Source organism: Schistocerca serialis, chromosome 11 (assembly GCF_023864345.2).
Source record: "Schistocerca serialis cubense isolate TAMUIC-IGC-003099 chromosome 11, iqSchSeri2.2, whole genome shotgun sequence".
Classification (NCBI taxonomy): Eukaryota; Metazoa; Arthropoda; class Insecta; order Orthoptera; family Acrididae; genus Schistocerca; species Schistocerca serialis.
In genome coordinates this window covers 191,097,387-191,119,237 of record NC_064648.1, presented here as the reverse complement: position 1 = coordinate 191,119,237, position 21,851 = coordinate 191,097,387, and the positions used below count along the sequence as shown (strand labels likewise).

Here is a 21,851-nt window from a genome sequence, read left to right as displayed (position 1 = left end):
AATCCCACTGCGCGCTGTGCTGTTAAAACACGAACCCTTACGCCGCCGATATTATTGCATTTAGAGCATGTGCTCGGATCATATTCTCCGAGCCTCCCAAAAATTGAGTATATATAGTAATAACTAATGGATAGACACATCTTTTTTTTTTTTTTTCTTTATTGTAATTTGGACACCCCATACAAAGGTGGGCTGGCAGCGGAACAGTGTACTCCGCTCTTCAGCCATAAGTAGTACAATAAAAAAGAAAGGGAGACAGACAAGTAACAGAATGGCGGTTTAAAAAACAGGAGATACAATAGTTAAAAAACATGAAGCCGTTCACACTTGACGAAACAAACAAGAAAAACCGTCGGCACTGGGCACAAACACTGACGAGGTAGATGACACACGTGAACGAAGGAGCGTGGACGGCGAAAAACACTGATGCACAGACACGACGGCACAGACACTAAACCGAGGGCGATGATTTCCGGCGCGCGAAAGTTCACGATGCGTGTGCGAGTCCGGGGACCTGCCAAGAGAGGAGGAGGAGGAGGAGGAGGAGGAGGAGGAGGAGGGGGAGAGGGAAAGCGAGAGGGGAGAGCAGGGACGCCACAGGCAGGGGAAAGAGGGGGGAGAGAGGAAGGGGGAGGGGAAGCCCGGAAGAAGAGGGGTGGAGGGAGGGGACGGGGGAAAAGGAAAGAGAAGGGAAGGGAAGAGAAAGGAGGGAGGGTGCCTAAGGGAAAGGACACCAGGAGGGAGGGGGGGCAGGGTCAAAGTTGATAGGAGGGGTAGATGGAGGGGACGAGGACATCATCAGGGAGAGGGAGCTGGCGGAAACCACCTTGGGAGAGGGTAAGGAGGGTGGAGAGATGGAGACCGGGTGGGGCATGGGAGTACAGGCGCGGCAGCGGGCGGGTGTGGGAGAGGATCGGGGAGACGAGCGGGTGAGGAGGATCGAGTTTACGGGAGGTGTATAGGATTCGTATCCTTTCGAGGAAGAGGAGGAGGTGGGGGAAGGGGACAAGATCATACAGGATCCGCGTGGGGGAGGGGAGACGGATGCGATAGGCAAGGCGGAGAGCATGGCGTTCAAGGATTTGGAGGGATTTATAAAAGGAAGGGGGGGCGGAGATCCAGGCTGGATGGGCGTAACAGAGGATAGGGCGGATGAGGGACATATAGGTGTGGAGGATGGTGGAGGGGTCCAGACCCCACGTACGGCCGGAAAGGAGCTTGAGGAGACGGAGTCGGGAACGTGCCTTGGCTTGGATTGTCTGGAGATGGGGAGTCCAGGAGAGGCGACGGTCGAGGGTGACGCCAAGGTACTTAAGGGTGGGGGTGAGAGCGATGGGACGGCCATAAACAGTGAGATAGAAATCAAGGAGGCGGAAGGAAGGAGTGGTTTTGCCTACAATGATCGCCTGGGTTTTGGATGGATTGACCTTGAGCAACCACTGGTTGCACCAAGCGGTGAACCGTTCAAGATGGGATTGGAGAAGGTGTTGGGAGCGTTGCAGGGTGGGGGCAAGGGCAAGGAAGGCGGTGTCATCGGCAAACTGGAGAAGGTGGACGGGGGGTGACGGCGGCGGCATGTCCGCCGTGTACAACAAGTACAGAAGGGGGGACAGGACGGAGCCTTGGGGCAAACCCGCGGAGGGGAAAAAGGTGTAGGAATCGGTGTTATGGATGGTGACATAGGAAGGACGGCGGGAGAGAAAGGAACCGATCAGATGAACGTAGTTAATGGGAAGGGCTAAGGTTTGGAGCTTGAAGAGGAGACCGGAATGCCATACGTGGTCATATGCGCGTTCGAGGTCAAGAGAGAGGAAGATTGCGGAGCGACGGGAATTGAGCTGTTCGGAAAGGAGATGAGTGAGGTGAAGGAGAAGATCGTCGGAAGAGAAGGACGGCCGAAAGCCACACTGGGTAACGGGGAGGAGGCGGTGCTGGCGGAGATGCTGGTGGATGCAGCGGGTGAGGATAGATTCCAGGACCTTGCTGAAGACCGAGGTAAGGCTGATGGGACGGTAGGAGGAGACGGCGGATGGCGGTTTGCCAGGTTTGAGGAACATGAGGATACGGGAGGTTTTCCACAGGTCGGGGTAGTAACCGGTGGACAGGACTACATTGTAGAGCCTGGCCAGGGTGGAGAGAAAAGAGACAGGAGCTTCACGAAGGTGACGGTAGGTGACACGATCGTGACCAGGAGCGGTGTTGCGTTTGGTGCGGAGGGTAGTAATGAGATCCTGTGTAGTGATGGGGGCATTAAGTTCCGTGTGTGGAATGTTGTCCAAGTACTGGAAACCAGGAGCGAGGGGAGAGACAGAGGTGTCAGTTCGATCGCGGATATCTGGGAAGAGGGAGTAATCGAACTGGGGATCATCAGGGATGGAAAACACATCGGACAGGTAGGAGGCAAAGTGATTGGCCTTACTAAGGGCGTCAGGGAAGGGGTGATCATCGTGGAGAAGAGGATAGTAGGGGGAGGGCTTAGTTCCGGTAAGGCGACGGAAGGCGGACCAGAACTTGGACGAGTTTATAGGGAGGGTAGCATTTAAACGGGTGCATGTCTGTCGCCAGTCTCGGCGTTTCTTAGCCGCGAGCAAATTTCGAATGTGTCGCTGTAGTTGCCGGTGGCGTCGTAGGGTGTCCGGGTCACGCGTGCGGAGGAAGGCACGGTAGAGACGACGGGATTCACGGAGGAGGAGGACGGCCTGTGGTGGTAAGGTAGGACGGTGGGGGTGGATGGCAACAGTAGGGACGTGGGCCTCCACGGCCTCAGACGAGGTCTGCTGGAGAAAGAAGGCAGCATGGGTGACATCATCGGGACGGCGGTAGGCGAGAGGGTGGCTATCGACCTGAGTGGAGAGGGTATCCCGGTAGGCATTCCAGTTGGCACGGGAATAGTCATGGATGTACTTAGGGGGAGGGTCATGACGAGGGTCGGGGTGGGGGCGACGACCGTCTGAAACGGTGAGGAGGACAGGGAGATGGTCGCTACCAATAGGCTCCAGGACATCCACCATAATGCGACCAAGGAGGTTGGGGGAGGAGAGAATAACATCAGGAGTGGAGTTGGATTCGGGACGGGTGTGCTGGGGGATGGGGATGAGGTCGCCTTGAAGGGAGGAGAGGAACCGATGCCACCGCCGTAACTGGGCAGCGGAGCGACTATGGATGTTGAGGTCGGCGGCGATCACATAGGAGGAGAAGGTACGGTCGATGTGGGAGAGGAAGTCGAAAGGAAGAGGGGCGTTGGGGCGGACATAGATGGTGGCACAGGTAATGGTAAGGCCGGGGAAGAAGAGACTAAGGATCAGGTGTTCGGTGGGGTCGGGAAGGAGAGGTTGGAGCCGAACGGGGATCTGGCGGTGGTGGCCAATGGCAACTCCGCCACGCGCAACTGGGAGCGGATTATCGGAGCGGTGGAGGAGATAGGGGGAGGTGTGGATGGAGTGGTGGGGTTGGAGGAAGGTTTCATTGAGGAGGAATGCATCCACGCGGTGGGTAGCAAGGGTGTGCAGGAAGAGGTTCTTGTTGGCGGGAAGGGAGCGGATATTGTTGAAAAGGATACGATGCTGTCGCGCCATGATAAGGATTTAGACGAGGGTGTCAAGGCGGGAGAAGGTGAAATGGGCCTGGTTATTGGAATAGGTGGCGTACATTTTAAGGTGGAATATGGAACGGGTGGCGAGGGAGATCTGTTGTAGGGTGTGGGGGCGCTGAAAGGGATGAACGTTTTGGAGGACAATGGTGAGGAACCTGATGATGTCCTCAGCGGTGGGGGGGGGGGGACGAAGGGAATTGCCAGGAGGGGTGGGGGCGTCCAGGGGACGGACAGGTACGGTGAGTTCAGAAGTGGTGGGAGGGGGTCGGGCTTTACACTTTTGGGAGTAGGTGGGGTGGGGGAGGCTGCAGGTATTACAGGAGGGAGGGGATTGGAGGTTGGGGCACTGCCAGATGAAGTGCGCTTGCCGACAATGCGGGCAGGTGGGGGCCTCGCGGCACTCTGCTGTTGGATGTGCATTATAGCGCAGACATCTCTGGCAGCGCAGGGATTGAGGAGGGGAACGGGAGGGGTCGACCTTGTACCGCTGATTGAAGAGGAGGGCACCCTCCTTCAGGAGACGGTCAATGGAGGGGGCGTCCTCAGAGAAAACCCGCATAAGGCGGGTGGGGCCGGTCGCGTTGAAAATGCGGCGGACTGCCCGCACCTCCAGCGTGGGATGGGCCTTGAGCTCCGCCAACACCTCCTCCTCCGTGATCGACGGGCTGAGCCGAGTGATCACGGCGGTGAGGGTCGGCGGGCGACGCGGGGGTTGGGGTTGGCGGGTAGGAGATGGGGAGGGAGCAGGGGTAAGGGAGGCGTTAGGACCAAAACGGGTGATGGGGAGGCGGGAGAGGATGTCAGTATGGAGAGTTGGGCTGGGGGAGGAGATAAGAACAGAATCCCGTCTGGGAGTAAGGAGAGAGATGGGGGCGCCAGGGAAATGTTGGCGGAGGAGGAGGGATAGATTCCGGGCCTCGAGAAAGGAAGGATCGGGATGGGACAGGAGATATTTGTAGAAACTGGGTGGGGAGGAGGAGGAGGAGGGAGCAGGGCCTGGTGGGGAGACATCCATGGCATTTTGGGGTGGGGATGGGGGGCGGGGTGGAGCCTTTTTGGGAGCAGAGGAAGTGGGGGCGCCACTAGGGCGTTTGACGACGGCAGATGGGCGGGTGGTGATATGAGGGACGGGAACGATGGGGAGGTGGTGGGAAGGGACAGGTCCCGGCACGGACGCAGCAGTCAGCGCCGGAGATGGTGACTGTGACGGTGCAGGCGAAGGTGTCAGTGATGGTGATGGTGACGGCGACGATGATGACGGTGGTGGCGGTGGTGGCGGTGGCGGCGGTGATGGCGACGGCGACGGGAAGAGCTGGGCGTGGGCAGTGGCCCGACGGGCCACCACCCTAGCCGGAGCTGCAGTGACAGGCTGGGGGAGTGGGGGGAAAGGATCAGAACGAGAGGAATAAGCGGGAGAGGGGGCGACAAAGAGTGAGTGCGAAGGGATAGAGAGGAGGGGAGGGATGGAAGGAGGGGGGTGGGACTGGGCACACCAAGTGATAGTGGTGGAGGCGGCGGAAGGGGATGTATACACGATGGCGGTGGTGGTAGTAGTGACGGTGGTGGTGGGGGCGGACATGACGACAAGAAGAAGAAAGAAAAAACACAGCACTAAAAGGACAGGACACACACTGGGAGACGACGGACGGCGATGGCGACGGCGACAGGCAGGAACGCTGCTGCCGCGGACGGGGCCGTGGCGGCGGCTGCTGCTGCTGCTGCCGCTGCTGCTGCTGCTGGCTGGACTGCTGCTGGCTGGACTGCTGCTGCCACCGGAGGGCTGGCTGGCTGGCTGGCTGGCTGGCTGGCTGCGGGACCACTGCTGCAGGCCGGGACCGGGAACTGCGGCTGCTGCTGCTGCTGCTGGGCTGGCTGGCTGGCTGGCTGGCTGGCTGGCTGGCTGGCTGTGACTTATTAAACTGATAGTTCGGTAATTTTCACATCTGTCAATACATGCTTTCTTTGGGATTGGAATTATTATATTCTTCTTGAAGTCTGAGGGTATTTCGCCTGTCTCATACATCTTGCTCACCAGATGGTAGAGTTTTGTCATGACTGGCTCTCCCAAGGCCATCAGTAGTTGTAATGGAGTGTTGTCTACTCCCGGGGCCTTGTTTCGACTCAGGTCTTTCAATGCTCTGTCAAACTCTTCACGCAGTATCTTATCTCCCATTTCGTCTTCATCTACATCCTCTTCCACTTCCATAATATTGTCCTCAAGTACATCGCCCTTGTATAAACCCTCTATATACTCCTTCCAACTTTCTGCCTTCCCTTCTTTGCTTAGAACTGGGTTGCCATCTGAGCTCTTGATATTCATACAAGTGGTTCTCTTTTCTCCAAAGGTCTCTCTAATTTTCCTGTAGGCAGTATCTATCTTACCCCTGGTGAGATAAGCCTCTACATCCTTACATTTGTCCTCTAGCCATCCCTGCTTAGCCATTTTGCACTTCCTGTCGATCTCATTTTTGAGACTTTTGTATTCCTTTTTGCCTGCTTCATTTACTGAATTTTTATATTTTCTCCTTTTATCAATTAAATTCAATGTTTCGTCTGTTACCCAAGGATTTCTATTAGCCCTCGTCTTTTTACCTACTTGATCGTCTGCTGCTTTCACTACTTCATCCCTCAGAGCTACCCATTCTTCTTCTACTGTATTTCTTTCCTCCACTCCTGTCAATTGTTCCATTATGCTCTCCCTGAAACACTCTACAACCTCTGGTTCTTTCAGTTTATCCAGGTCTCATCTCCTTAAATTCCCACCTTTTTGCAGTTTCTTCAGTTTTAATCTACAGTTCAGGACCAATAAATTGTGGTCAGAGTCCACATCTGCCCCTGGAAATGTCTTGCAATTTAAGACCTGGTTCCTAAATCTCTGTCTTACCATTATATACTCTGTCTGATACCTTTTAGTATCTCCAGGATTCTTCCAGGTATACAACCTTCTTTTATGATTCTTGAACCAAGTGTTAGCTATGATTAAATTATGCTCTGTGCAAAATTCTACAAGTTGGCTTCCTCTTTCATTTCTTCCCCCCAATCCATATTGACCTACTATGTTTCCTTCTCTCCCTTTTCCTACTGACGAATTTCAGTCACCCATGACTATTAAATTTTCGCCTCCCTTCACTACCTGAATAATTTCTTTTATCTCGTCATACATTTCATCTATTTCTTCATCATCTGCAGAGCTAGTTGGCATATAAACCTGTACTACTGTAGTAGGCATGGGCTTTGTGTCTATCTTGGCCGCAATAATGCGTTCACTATGCTGTTTGTAGTAGCTAACCCGCACTCCTATTTTTTTATTCATTATTAAACCTACTCCTGCATTACCCCTATTTGATTTTGTATTTATAACCCTGTAATCACCAGACCAAAAGTCTTGTACCTCCTGCCACCGAACTTCACTAATTCCCACTATATCTAACTTTAACCTATCCATTTCCCTTTTTAAATTTTCTAATCTACCTGCCCGATTAAGGGATCTGACATTCCACGCTCCGATCTGTAGAACGCCAGTTTTCTTTCTCCTGATAACGACGTCCTCTTGAGTAGTTCCCGCCTTCAGATCCGAATGGGGGACTATTTTACCTTCGGAATATTTTACCCAAGAGGACGCCATCATCATTTAATCATACAGTAAAGCTGCATGTCCTCGGGAAGAAATGCAGCTGTAGTTTCCCCCTGCTTTCAGCCGTTCGCAGTACCAGCACAGCAAGGCCGTTTTGGTTAATGTTACAAGGCCAGATCAGTCAATCATCCAGACTGTTGCCCCTGCAACTACTGTAAAGGCTGCTGCCCCTCTTCAGGAACCACACGTTTGTCTGGCCTCTCAACAGATACCACTCCATTGTGGTTGCACCTACGGTACGGCCATCTGTATCGCTGAGGCACGCAAGCCTCCCCACCAACGACTAGGTCCATGGTTCATGGGCCTCGTCTTTTTACCTCTTGGTTCAAGAATCATGAAAGAAGGTTGTATACCTGGAAGAATCCTGGAGATACTAAAAGGTATCAGATAGATTATATAATGGTAATACAGAGATTTAGGAACCAGGTCTTAAATTGTAAGACATTTCCAGGGGGAGATGTGGACACTGACCACAATTTATTGGTCATGAACTGTAGATTAACTGTATAGTACTGCTTTAAAGAGTGTGCAAGGCTTCTTGAAAGTTAACTCTCATTTAAACATTCTGACTTGTTAAGCCAGTTCTTGAACTTCATTTACAAAGTATTTAACGATGAAACTCGCCAACAGCAGAAGGAGACATGCGGCAGAACTGGAGATACTGTGAAGAAATAGCAGGTAAGTCTTCATGCGAATGTCTCGACTGACATTATGAAAATCCGTAAATCAAATCAGTGTGTACTAAATGCACCCCTTATTATTAATCACAATTACGATTAGGGAGTAAATGGTTTAGGGTGTAAGTATAACAATTTCAGTGTTATAATGTACAATTTTATATCCTAGCTGTGGCACATAAAGAGAAAATGCTGCAGGACAGATTGAATAAAATTATGCTGTGAGTCCTGTTTGTGGGCCAGTACAGTGAGAAAGATTTCCAAGTGCAAAGCAGCCAGTACTGATATTCTTGGATTGTACCAAAAGACTCACACTCTGAACAAAAGTTCCAACAGCATTTAAGCTTCATGTTAGATAATTTGTTCCTGTTTTCTTGCCAATTGGCAGTCATTGTCACCATTTACTATGTGGGGATAACGTAAGGTTATTCGCACTCGGTCGGGTCTGATGCTACACCCGTCTGCTTAGGCCCGTGACATAACTGTGATGTGGTGTGTGATGTCATGGTGGGGTTTGATGTTTTTGTCTCTGTGTTTGTAGATGGTGTGCTGTAGCATTTGGTGGCCCTCTCTTGAGTTGGATGTTGGTTAGTGAATTGGTTGACATGAATTGAATGTTTCAGGCTGCTATTGGAAGAATTTGTGCTGGTTTACTGGTGAGACACTTTGAATTTACATATTATAGCTGATGGATTAACTTTTATGTTTGGAACAATCAGTGATATGTGTTTCTTATGGTCGGAGATTTAATATTAATTTTCTTTGTGTTTATGGCTACATACTAGCTACTTACAGATTACTGGCTGAAAAGTAATAATAATGAACATATTGATCTGTCACTGCTCATGTAACATTTACATCTACTTCTCAATAGCACAAGTAATCATTGTAGTGTTTTGTGCCACAAGATTTTTGTTAAATATCTATCTTCAGGGCAGATGTTGCCAGAAGAAGGAATTTCAGTTCAGATTTAATGTTGTGTAATGGTTTCCAGCAGCCAGTAGCCTTTAGTTTTATTATTCAGTTTATATTTATTATTTTTCCTTAATGTGTAATGTTCTGGTGGTCTAAGGATCTGCCACTGGAATTTCTACCAGCATTGCCCAGGGTACGCCCGACCGCTGACGATGACATTGTGTGTCGTATCCTCCTCATGTTGCGATCTTCAGCGAGGCTTCTTCCATGTACCCCTCTGTTTACCGTGTCTGGTTTTGAATCGACAAGCGATTTATCATCAGGTGGTACATATTTATTGCATATTTGCAGCATTGTTGTGGCTCATGTAGCTATGGCAAGAAAACGAAACATGTACGCATGTAATGTGGTGAGTAGTATGTGCGGTTCACAGCTGGCCACAGCTGGGCAACTCCAACAATGCTGCAAACATGCAATAAATATGTACCATGTGATTATAAAGATTCAAAACTGGTCACGGTAAACAAAGATTGAAAAATAGAAAAGGTGGCTGGTAACTGTAATTTCTAGAGAGATTGATCCACGACAGTTACCATGCCCCACACATATAATGGACAGATACTAAAGGTTTTTAAATTTTTTGGCACCTGTCAGATTATATTAGTGGGAAAACAATACAAAACTTTTGTGGCTATTGTTGGACGCTTTCATGAGCCTTTGGCGATTTAGTGATAAAGGATTATTATGTTTTCTTCTAAATTTCGATTAAAACTATTTCGTGGCTGGCAGTCACCTGTGGTGGTGAACGGTTGCTGGTTGTATACATCATTCCACATACTTGGAACGAACAAGAGCTGCACGTGCAACACAAACAGAGCAAACATGTATTCAGATTACTTTTATTGTTATCGTTGTGAGCAGCACTACTTGATAACTTGGTATTTGATCGAATGCAGGAGTTCTTACTCCTAGGTACTTCATTTGAGATTGATTTGCACCTCACTGGCGACAGAGTGGTGTACTCTACATACAGAAATCGTGTTACTAATCAGTGTAGACTTAATTCTTTTCTGATTTGACAGAATGAGGTTATTCTGCTTATGTTTGTCCTTTCCATTACTGCCATGTTCTATCAGAAACTATTCAATAATTCATTCAATATACCTTTGATTTGTTTTGTGAGACACGTCGCAAACTCAGCACCACAACAAAACGTCTACAGGATTGCACAACCAAACGTTTTGTGCCACCGCCCTTTATTTTCTGGGGTGGTTGCCAGGGATAGGCCGTGGCCAATACCCAAGAACATTATTTTATGTTTTACCATCTGTGGCAAATTAGTGTGTCTGGTATTATAGTAACATTATGGCACTGTCAATAGTAGTATGATAGATAGCTCTTGGATCAAACATAGTTCCCTCCTTTTGACAAAGTGGTACAGTGTACATAGAATAATATTTCTTTGGGTTGGTACACACAGTAACAAAACACTGTTGTAAAAGAGTGCACAAACACTTGCATCAGATCTACATTCATGAAGTAGTAATCCAGCATTAATATTTTATGATAACTACCTAAGACAAAGAGCTACAAAGAAGAACTCTTGGTTAAGTAGTTGTAAGCTTGTTTAGGAAGGACCTCATTTCAAGACAAGATACAAGAAAACGTAATAAAAGATATTTATTTTCACAGTTGCATTTTATTTCCTGTACACCATTAAGGATAACATGTGTAATAAGTTGCATGAGCACAGTACCATTACTTCAGACTAAGAAACATTTATGAATATACACAAGTGGTACAACAGCCTGCCAAAATATTTTAAGAGCAGTAATTGAAATTTGTTTTAAGTAAAATTACAACATACATGTAGTGAATAAGCAACATGGATTTAGAACTTCTCAGTACCTTATGGCATAGTACAAAATAAAAGAACTGTGATTTTACAATTGAGAGGTAGCAGAACCCAAAAACTGAATTTTACAATACATCAAATGGCAACATTTGCACACCTATTGCAGTAAACAATATATTAAATCATGATACCACTATGAGTGATCAATATTTACACTGAAAAACAAATTTGTGCATTTTATGTACTCACGTAGAATTGAGAAAAATTGTTTGTGTAAACATATTGAAATTTTGCTTGTGAAATGTGAAGAGCAATGTTTTAGGGTCATTGACAAATCTAGAAAATTCGAGCATATCCTGTTGGGTGGCATGCTGAGCAGCTGGGTGGTCCAGCTGTCTCTTGGACAGTTTGGCGGTGGCCATTCGTGTGGACACACAACTTGTTAGTGGTCGTGACCGTGTAGAATGCCAGAAAGTGGTTGCAGGTAACTTGCTAGAGCACACGACTGCTTTCACATCTGTCCCTTGCTTTGATGGGATGGGAGATGCCCGGGACAGGACTGGAGTGTGTTGTGGTATGGATCAGGTTTTGCATCTATTGCAGGATAAACCCCATGGGGCAATTGATTCGGAATAGGGGCAGGGAAGGATGTCACGTAAGTTGGGTAAGCAGTTGAATACCTTAGTTGGGGGGGGGGGGGGGGGGGGCGGCGAGTTATTTTTCATTTCATGACATATGATGAGAGGTTGTCAAGTTGCTGTCATTCTCCGAAGTATCACTAATGAACACTGATGATGACAGAAAAATTGTTATGAAGTATCATTAATGCAGTACAAGTCATCCAGTCGTACGATTTTAACAAAACTAAATTGTGTGGTTCCCTTAGTCTTAGATCAGTATTTATGTCTCCATGAATACATATTCTGTCCTTAGATCGTTTTGCAAAAAAATAAAAAATAAATAAAAATAAAGGTCAATTTTCTTCAAGGACTGAGCAAATGCTTCAATATTAGTGTCTGGCATACAGTACAAAAATTTAGTTATCATTTTTAACATGGGTCGTAATGGTGCAGCTGCCTCCATTGCATTTTCTATGCTTGTATCACCCACAGTAAGGACACTGTAAGCCCACCAACGTGATTTATGTTTTCTCCTCTGTGGAGCCTCTTCAGTAACACATCAGTCTGAAGTCATAAAGCTGAAAATCTTAATGAGTACAGGATGGTGTTTGCTAAAAAAATATATGCCCCACCACAATTTTGGTTTCGTTTTTTCACATATTGCTTTCAACGTTTCATTGTTGGAAAAAAAATTTGCTTATAACTGTCAATATTAATTTGGTTTGTAAAAAGTGTAGTGATCTAGGACTTTGGAAAAGTATATGGAATCATTTTATGCATTTGCAGTGGCACTGATCCGTTTGTGGGTACAAGCATAATACTGAGCATCGTGGCAGATTGTGCAAAATTTATAACTAATGGCTCAGTCAGTTAATGAAGCAAGCCAGTTTGCGCATCCTTACCAAAAGTAGCTCAAAATATATTTCTCTGTTATTTGCTATAGTAAAATGTTTAATCAGACATAACTTTTAATTAACATGGTTTGAAACAAAAGTAATTGTATTTTTGCTGTCAGATCCTTAGGCTACAATTGTAACAATGATATCTGACCTAAATAACAAATGGGCAGATTTATGCCTACCTCTCATATGGATATCACTGAAAATCAGAACCAAAAGATGTCCATAGACAGAAAAAGACAGAAAAGAATTATTGGTAGTAGTTGGGGTGTAGTCGGAGCAGGCAGAGGGTGCCAGCTTCATCTCCCACAGTATGCCATGACTGACGTGTATCAGAGGTCCATCCCCTGTGATACATGGCAGTTGCAGCTGATCTTCACTAAGCCAGAGTTTATTAACACGTAATGCAGTTTTCTTGTCTATGCCTGACAGAATACTAGGATTACGAATATGACCTGACATTTATATAAAAGAATAATAATGAGTCATGACCACAAAGGGGTGAAGGTGGATTCGTAGCCAGCGGCACATCATTGTCCTCACATTGTGTACATTCAACAGAAGCTAGTTGCTTGATTGCATTGAATCCAGACACTCCCAGCAAAGTGATTTGCTCAGAACCACCCATAAAATAATCGCTGTTCGTTTCTTGTTCTGGCAGACTCTCGTAGAATGACTTCTTTGTGATAATCCAAATTCTCTACATTTGTTTGTTTTGCAATTTATTACTAATATAATTGTACATTTGTAATACTTTCCTATGAAAAAAATGTGATTCTTTACTTTTTCGTGGATTTGTCTATGCATTTATAGTGGTAACAGTAAATATGACAAGACAGCAAAATAATATAATACTTAAATTCTTATATTAAGCATAAAATGTAAACAAAAACTGACATATTAAACTCATGTAATAATACCAGTTAGATGTTCTCAACTATTTATCATGAAACAAAGTAGAATTATTTATTGTATGTGGTTAAAAGGCAGTATACCATTCGACCACTGCATTTTTTGTAGTTACGTACAATATATGTTATGCACAAATGAGGTACATGTCTTTTATCCTGTATGTGCTTTCTGAATTTACCTTGCAGTTCGTTTTTGTAACAAAAAGTGCACTAAATAGGGCACAAACATAGACATCGTGCTACTCTAGACATCACTACGTTACATCTAGCTCAAAATAACTTGGCACCCACATACGACCAGCCTTGTTCTCAGCTCCAGGTGTGTCTACCTTTTTGTTCCAAAGGAGTGACCATCTCAGTCTGCAGTAATCTCCTGATCAGTGTACTGCATCCACTGTCAGCAGTTGCGTTAATTGTTAATGCGGTGATTTCCTTATTAGGCACTCCGGTTGTAACACCAAAAATGCAGGATGCATGGCACCTGATACCGTTATATAATTTTGCGGAATTGTGTGTAAATATTTGTAATTTAAATGCTTTCTTTTAATCAGTAAGAAAGTATGGTTCATCTGTAAAGGAGACCACATATAGGACACTGGCGCGACCAGGATTAGTTAAAAACTATGGAACTGTGTACAAAGAAACACATCAAAATTACTGGGTCAGAAGATATGAAATTTTACTTTTCCCATACATTATTGTAGCTGGTTCTAAAGTTTCGGTTAATCTTTACGTGTTTCGTTGTGTGTTGTCTACCCGATGTTTCACACTGTGTTGTTAATCACATACGCATGTTATTTTACGCAAGTGCTCTGGTTGACAGAAAGAGTCATCCAGTTTGTGTGCAATTTTTCAAGGATTAACAATAAATGACATATGATATGATAGAGGAGACAATTAGCTTCTACAGTGCGAGAAAAGAAACTGTGTGAGTGAGAAATCATATAGTCCAAAATTACAAGTCCTGGATGTATAAAATATATTTTTATTCACAGAATACATGTGGCAGTAAGATGCTGATTACCAGGTAACTGTGTAGGCAGTACAGTTTACTATGTATCTTCAGTATTCGCTTACGCTCAGGAAACCTTATTTTTTACCTTTATATTTATTCTCATTACCAGTTCTCCATTTCGTGAATAGCCTGGTGACACACAATAATATTTGAAAGTGTTGATGTGTAAGAGAAAACATTAGAAAGGGTATCACGCAGATTGATACCACAACTCTCTGCTCATTTGTGGCAAGATTCCAATTTACAAAATAATTATTATGTTAGGAACAGTAATCTTTCATTCTAGATGATATAATATCTAAATGATTGTGAAACAGTAACACATCAAACACATAAAAATCGATAAAATAGTAGAAGCATCTGAAACTGTTACATTGTCTTGTAATTAGCATATACTAAAACTGCATTGTAGCACATTGCTCTGTTTTGCTGTTACCCAAAACTGAATGTCTGAAAATAATAAGAGGGCAAATTGACTTTTGATCATTTTTAATTGTAATATCTAAATAGAGCAATACTATCAAACAACTGTTTGAAAACATATATAACAGGTGGGGTTGAGGTTCGCACTGTTCACTGTTGATCTGACATTTGCAAAGGACCGTCTGTGTATCTTTGAGTAGTAAAAATTTGATATCTATAAAAGCATATACTGTTTACTCCATTCACTTACAATGCTGAGTGGACCTTAGATTCATATCCTATTCTTGTCAAAAATTTCGGGAAAATGAGGAAGAAAAGACAATTACTTGAGTTGCACCAGATATCTGCCAGCCAGCCATCTGAAGTGTTTACATTTCATCGAATTATAAATTCAGTAAGCTTACATCATTTTCACAGTCAAGAAATGAAAAGCATTTAGTACCAAGATTTTCTTTGTATCGTCAATAGATGGCTTATATGTGTAGAGTGGCCCCGCACCAGCAGTCCATGAGAAATGTGGGACTGGAGCAGTGCAAAATAGGTCAATCTTAATTATTCTATAGTACATAAATCTCTCAGTATCCATTATAGATGTGATACCTTTGACAATTTTTTACAGATGTGACTAATGTGTTCTTCCCAGGTCAACTTGGAGTCAATATGCACTCCTAAAAGTTTAACTGTTCAATTTCCTATATCTTTAGATAGTTCTGACAGAAAATGCTGGTTTTTGTCAGGTTTAGACAGAAGTTTGTTAGAGGAGAGCCGTTTTACTGCAGCATTTGTTGTACTACTGAAGTGTCTTGATGAGTTGCAATAGCACATTACAGATTGGGGAATATGATGCGGAAATTGATATGCCAATTCAAAAAAGCTGTACAGAAAAGAAATCATTTCTGCAAAGAAAAAAGCTAATGATAACTATATTTATCACTCCAGCAGCAAATATAAAGCAGCATGGAAAATAGTTAAAGCAGAAACTGGGCTATTTGCAGAAAATTTACTTGTTCCTCTAAGTGCAGTTGAACTAAATAATAGTTTCATAAATTCTGGAGAATTAGCTATGACAGATGAAAGTAATTTAGATGATAGTGAAGACAGACTTCCCAAATTGCAGGAAACAGAGTTGACAGGTGACTTCCCAAAATTTGAATGGAGAACAATTTATCTTAAGGATATGCTGGATGTAGTCAGATCACTAAGCAACTCCACAACTGAGGACATCCATGGTTTTTCTAATTTTACCATAAAGAAAATATGACACTATATGCATTCCACTGTCTTACTTAATCAATAGGATGTTTACAGAGGGAACATTTCCAGACTGCCTTAAACTGACAATTGTATTGCCCATATACAAAAAGGGAGACAGAAATTCACACCAAAATTACAGGCCTATAGCAATAGTACCAATATTATCTAAAATTATTGAAAGTCCAATTAAACGATTTTTTTTAGTGTCACAACCGTCTCAATAAGGCTCAGTATGGATTCCGAACTGGGCTATCAACAATAAAAGCAGTTCAGGAAGTTGTCTTATCAATATTACAAGGTTTTGAAGAAAGGGAACATACCTATACAAGTTTATTTGATTTAACTGTATATGATGGTAGTATCTGTTCCCGAAAGAACAGTTACCGTGGATGACCATGCAGCTTTGCTAGAAATGAAATGATAATTAAATGGACACCCTAGCTGCAAACAGGCATTGATGTACTTCATTGGGGACATGTTGCAGCTAGGGTGTCCATTTAATTATCATTTCATTTCTAGCAAAGCTACATGGTCATCCACGGTAACTGTTCTTTCGGGAACAGATACTACTGTCATATATAGTTAAAAAAAATATGGCTTCCCGGCCATTGACCTCCTTGTGCGAATGCACACGCTATGCCCGAACTCGTACGGGACTTGGTGGATTAATCTGCCACGAGTAATGAGAATGATGGGCAAACATCTATTAGGCGCACTACGAATGTAGTGGTGTGGACATGTTGGGAATGTGGATCTCACGGGGAGCGTGCAAGGGATAAGTCCATGCAGACGCACTATCCTCTGTGTCCACGGTGGCTCAGATGGATAGAGTGTCTGCCATGTAAGCGGGAGATCCCGGGTTCGAGTCCCGGTCGGGGCACACAATTTCAACATGACCCCAATGAAGTACATCAACGCCTGTTTGCAGCTAGGGTGTCCATTTAATTATCATTTTATTTGATTTAACCAAGGCATTTGACACTGCCTCACATAGCATTTTAATTAAGAAATTAGAAAAATATGGAATAACTGAAACAGAACTATTACTGCTGAAATCATATTTGACAAACAGAAACCAAATGATCTATATAAATTCAAACAACAAATCTGACCTTCTCAAGGTAAAATATGGAGTCCCACAAGGGTCTGTACTGGGACCTTTTTTATTCATTGTGTATGTGAATGACCTGCCCAACACATTACCATATAAATCTGTAATGTATGCTGATGACACAACTTTTATCACGTCACATAATGATGTGGATGTTGTCAAACAAATGAACAAATCCATGAAGGAAATGGCAGCTCACTTGTTCCACGAAAATAGGCTGTCGTTAAACAAAAATAAAACTGAACACATCCTGTCTTCCCTTAGAGATATTAATGATGGACCTAATGAAATCATACATTCAGTAAAATTGCTAAGCATTTATCTTGATACCAAATTGTGCTGGAATACTCACACAGAAAAGCTGTGCAGTAGGTTGGAAAGATTTCTATATCTCCTTAGGAAACTGAAGCATTGTGTCAGTAAGGAGTGCATACTTATGGCATACCATGCCTATTTTCATACTCATCTGCATTACGGAATACTTCTTTGGGGAAACTCTGCTGGGGCAAAAGATGTTTTCCTCTGGCAGAAGAAAGCCATTAGATATATTTTTGGTGTGAGCAATTTAACTTCTTGCGGACAGTACTTCATTGAGCACAAAATTCTTACAGTTCCCAGTCTATACATACTCAAAGCACTTATGCATGCCAAAGAGAATTCTCACATGTAGGAAAGCAGGTCAGACGTGCGCTCATATGAAACCAGACATAGGAACTTATTAGACATCCTTGGACACGTTTGAGTAAAATCCAAAATAATTTTTTACATGCTGGCAAAACATTTTACAAAAATACATCACATGGAACGAGGGAATTGCATGAGAATAGATTTAAAATGGTAGTAGAGACATGATTGAAAGAGAAAGCATTCTATAGCATAAGTGAATTCCTACATGATGAAAAAATATGATTCTCTATTATAATAAATGTGATTGTGATCAAAGGAACTGTAATTTATGTCATACAACCATACTGACCTTTTGTATAATCATATACCATATGTTATCTTCTGTGTAATCATTTGTACCACAATCTGTATAACTATGTAACTACTGACCTTATGTATAATCATTTGTATAACCATCTGACTGTGCCTACACAACACAACAGTTGTCTACAGGCAAATAAATAAAATAAATAATCACATTTAAGTTTCTTAATGACTGCATATGAGCAGTAACGACTTATGTAGTGGAGTACAGGCCACACATACTCATCCAATTCCTGTATATCAACATCTTCCACAACTACATTTAACTCTTCATTATATGTCACTCCTGGGAGGTCATTTATATCTGTCTCAGTAGAAAAAATGTCATCCTTGGCAATTACAACACCACCCATTTTTGGGACTTTAATATTAATGATACATAGCTTCATACCCTCAGAGTCTTTCTGTCTCAAAAATCTGTCTAATTGACACACGGTAATTACCACCACTCATCTGACAAAATTTACCAAACCTGCTTTCCAGGTCATCAGTTTGAACCTTGCCTGTTAGAAAGTATTGCCTCTTTTTCTCATTGTCGCAATACCTAGCCAGATCCACCAATGTGAGAGTGGTATGCCTAAGAGCTAAATGTGTTTATCTGCTAAGACCAATTAAACCCTGAGAATTTTCCTTTATTAACCGATTTGCAAACTGAAATAGGAACTCCAGTATGTGCTTAGAATTCCTGATTATTGGCTGCTGAATCCTATTTAATAACCTTTGACCTTTTAATAATGTTTTTACATTAACTGCATCCACCACTTGCAAATGATCTCAATGAAAGTTGCAGTATTCAGTATTGTGTTTAGAGCCTAATTCTCTCAGAGCAATAGCTGTTGTATGGTCAAAAATATGAAGAGCAAGTTTTACATTCTGCCTTTCTATGGTTCAGGGATACAGTGATTTAAGACATAGCTTGTTTGCAAATGTCAATAAATTTGCCTTTTACAGCAAATGAAGAGATTTCAAGCTGTTGAAAGACGCAAAACCATCACCCAGCTCATAATTAAAATCCGGAAGCTCTATAATCTCTTCTTTCTGATTCAGCCAGTTGTTTTTTATGCATTTTGATAGGTGCACACTACCGATAAGAAAATAAAATAGCCTACTTCCAGCACCTGGAGAAGGGTGTCGGTATTTAATTTTAAGTTCAGGTGGATCACTGAAGTAAGATACAGCTTTCTTATTAATGTTATTATTATGAGATACAATACCAACAACTTCAAACTCTATGCTTTCTAACTTCAATACAATATCTTTAAGGAAGGTGAAAAGAGCAGGAGCCTGCAAGACTTTGACCGGCAGAATATGAGCTACATCGGTGTACTGTGTATCCAAACCACGCACCACGAATACGTAGGCTGCGGATGCAAATTCACTACTATTGTAGGCCTGGCCAACTACGTTTCCCCCTTTGTAGCCCATTTGTGACTTTAAATGGATTTCATGCATCGAGAGGAGACCGCCCGGTCTTCTTCAGTTAAAAATGTTACTGTCCTAGTTATGTATCCCAGAAAATGTGCAGGAACTTGTTCAAGAGCAGTATTACTAGCAAATCCACCACATATTCTAGTCAGAGTAGCAGGGCTAGACATAGTTATTATACCACTGCTTCTTAAAAACTTGTAACACTGAGGAGAAATAGAATGAACTAATGACCACAAAACTAAAATATCCCACGAATATCTTGCAATTTTCTTTTTGCATTTTAGCAATGGAATCTGTTCTTCCATAACGTTTATAATTTCATGTTTATCTGGCAAGTTTTCAGATAAATTATTCAAAATAGTGGTTATGAAATCAATACTCTCATTAGGTTCCTGATCTTCTCTGTTGCTAAATTTTAACTCGACAATATTAAGAATATTAGCTAACTGTGTTTTGGTACTTACGGTTACTAGAAACTTTATGTTCCCTATTTGACCAAGCTGTTAATCATTGACATGGACAGTGAAAGTGAGATTTGCGTTAATTGTAACATACCACAGAACTCTCAAAAATGGCATTTCACTAATTAAAGGAAAATACACACCATTCAACTTTTTGACACAGGTCCACTCATTCAAATGACTACTATTAATTTTATCACATAATATCTTCAACGAAAAGAAAGATATTGCCTTCTTATGGTGTAGATAAATAATCAGGACATGCTGGCAATAGTGCTGGTATTGCACCTATAAACAAATATTAATTCTCAGTACCTTACCATATAAACCAGAAGTGTAAGAGATTCATCCAATAATTATATAACCTAACTTAAGTCCGTAAACGATCAACTTACCTTTCCTTAAACGTGGACGATCAAGAGGCGTGTAATTAATCTTCCAGTCTTAGCATCATATGACGATGTACTTCTTTCTATTTCGTGTGCATGGAAATGCAGCTCACAAATCTGTTAAAAATAATGGATTACGTTACGTTAATATGAGAAAAGTTTGGCCTATGTATACAGGTTATGTTTATAAATTACAATTAACACTCAGACTAAACAGAACCATTTCATAGGTTTATTTACTAAAGCTGCTACTTACCACAGAGTGATCTGAAGGGATGAAATTATCACGGTGAACTGCTCTTATCCATTCTCTCCATGCATCTTCATCACGAGGGAAATGGAATGCACTGACTCTTTCCCGAGCAGTTTAATAGCCTCTACAAGCATGCATAAAGTCTTCTTTTTTTTCCTTTACTGCATTTCGATCCCCCCCCCCCCCGCCGTACGCTGCTCTGCAGCCTACAGACGTTAAAAACGTAAGAAGAAAAGAAACAAGAAAAACAGGTGATAAAATGGTGCTTAAATTGTAAAACGGTGGAAAATTGTGGAAAGTAGGCATACAGCATCTACGTGGCATGTTTATATGTTGAAGTACTATGAACACTATTACACTAACATTTCAATTCACAATCATATAACGTCTACACAGGCGAATTAACCACGACAGCACATGTTGCCTTGTGTTTGTTATGACCCGAGTGCTTACATCACGAGCGACTCCAAAGACAGTGTAGCGGCCTTGTTCCTAGATGGCCATGCTAAAAGCAAAGCCATATCTTCTGTAACAGCGTCTTGAGCTGACATCTGTTGGCGACACCGAGCAACACTGCAGTATTCAAGCGCTGCTTATTTTACTTCGCATTGACAAGTTTAGCAGGAAAATATTGGAAGTAACATACATTATCGCAGGAATATCATTTAGTTATTTTTAATTTTCTAACAGAATTGCAATAAGTGGCCACATCTTTTGATTATATGTAAATGATATATTTCATACGCATAAAGTTTTGTGGTAAGGTGCTCGTTAGATATGGTAACGTTACAGTGTTAGCTGCCATTCGAGGGTTGGATTCCCTCTCTTCTTCATCGAAGAGTTTCACTGCCTGGGCTACTCTCAGGGTGCGCCTTCGACGTGGAAGATCCTTGCCGTGTCGTCTGTTTGCCGCCGCCGCCGCTTGGTCGCCGCCTTCCGGTCCTTGCCGCCGCCGCCGCCGCCGCCGCCGCCGCCGCCGCCTGCCGGGGCTCGTCGCCCGTCGCCCCCGCCTGGTCGCCGCCTGCCGGGGCTCGCCGCCCCCGCCTGGTCGCCGCCTGCCGGTGCCCGCCACCGCCGCCTGCCGGTGCCCGCCGCCGCCGCCTGCCGGTGCCCGCCACCGCCGCCTACCGGTGCTCGCCGCCGCCGCCGCCGGTGCCCGCCGCCGCCGCCTGCCGGTGCCCGCCACCGCCGCCTGCCGGTGCCCGCCGCCGCCGCCTGCCGGTGCCCGCCGCCGCCGCCTGCCGGTGCTCGCCGCCGCCGCCGCCGCCGCCGCCGCCGCCATCCGGTGCCGCCTGGTCGCCACCATCGCCGCCGTCCTGACCCTGGTCTACGGCCGTCTTCGTCTTCATCCGTCTTCGTCTTCATCCGTCTTCGTCTTCATCCGTCTTCATCTTTGTCTGTCCCCGGTTTCTGTCCTCTCCTCT

At 44.0% G+C, this 21,851-nt stretch overlaps 1 long non-coding RNA gene across 2 annotated transcripts; it reads right to left on the bottom strand.

The window, feature by feature from the left end:
• Positions 1-13,368: 13,368 nt before the first annotated feature.
• Positions 13,369-20,627, bottom strand: LOC126427076 (uncharacterized). Of its 2 annotated transcripts, none has more exons than XR_007576524.1 (3): positions 20,431-20,627; positions 20,181-20,291; positions 13,369-14,568 (listed from the first exon to the last, which is right to left on the bottom strand). It is a non-coding gene; the product is annotated as an uncharacterized LOC126427076 (long non-coding RNA). The 2 variants fall into 2 exon arrangements; XR_007576523.1 differs by lacking the exon at positions 13,369-14,568 and adding an exon at positions 20,000-20,073.
• Positions 20,628-21,851: the final 1,224 nt, after the last annotated feature.